Here is a 766-nt window from a genome sequence, read left to right as displayed (position 1 = left end):
AAGTTAGAAGATGAGGAGCTTGTCTCCTATATTCTAACCGGATTGGATCTTGAATTCGATTCGGTTGTTTCTGCGGTGGCGGCACGCGTGGAGCCCATCACCGTGAATGAGCTCTATGCTCAGCTCGTCTCCTTCGAGCAGCGTATGGAGGCGCGTGGCGGTGGACAGCAATCTGCCGCGAACATGGTAGCCAGGGACAACCGCGGCGGCAACTCCAACAACAATGGCCGCGGTGGTGGCCGTGGTGGCCGCGGAGGCTACAACCGCGGGTAGAAGGGCGGCCGTGGAGGTGGACAGTTCCAGGTTGGCGTCTTCTGCCAAGTCTGTGGCAAAGAAGGACATCTCGCGTTCCGCTGCTATAAAAGGTTTGATCGTTCATTTTCAGGGCCGCCCCAACAGAAGATTGCATCTGCTGCAACCAGTTCGTACGGAGTAGATACGAACTGGTACATGGACACCGGTGCAACTGACCATATCACCGGAGAATTGGAGAAGTTAACCATTCGTGATAAATATCACGGCAGAGAATAGGTTCATGCTGCAAACGGAACAGGTATGGAGATCGCAAATGTTGGTCATAGTTATTTGCATTCCCCTAGTCTCCATCTGAAAAATGTTCTTCATGTCCCTCAAGCACATAAGAATCTTTGTTCTGTTCATCGTCTCACTCGAGACAACAATATATTTCTTGAATTTCACCCAAGTCATTTCTTCATTAAGGAACAGGCGACGAAGAAAACTCTTCACACAGGAAGGTGTGAAGGGG

At 50.7% G+C, this 766-nt stretch overlaps 1 non-coding gene across 1 annotated transcript; it reads left to right on the top strand.

The window, feature by feature from the left end:
- LOC136553096 (small nucleolar RNA Z247) lies at positions 1 to 139 on the top strand. Its single transcript, XR_010783005.1, has one exon. It is a non-coding gene; the product is annotated as a small nucleolar RNA Z247 (small nucleolar RNA).
- Positions 140 to 766: the final 627 nt, after the last annotated feature.

The sequence above is a fragment of the Miscanthus floridulus genome, chromosome 4, assembly GCF_019320115.1.
Source record: "Miscanthus floridulus cultivar M001 chromosome 4, ASM1932011v1, whole genome shotgun sequence".
NCBI lineage: Eukaryota > Viridiplantae > Streptophyta > Magnoliopsida > Poales > Poaceae > Miscanthus > Miscanthus floridulus.
The sequence above is the reverse complement of the archived record's forward strand: the minus strand, read 5'-3'. Positions and strand labels throughout refer to the sequence as shown.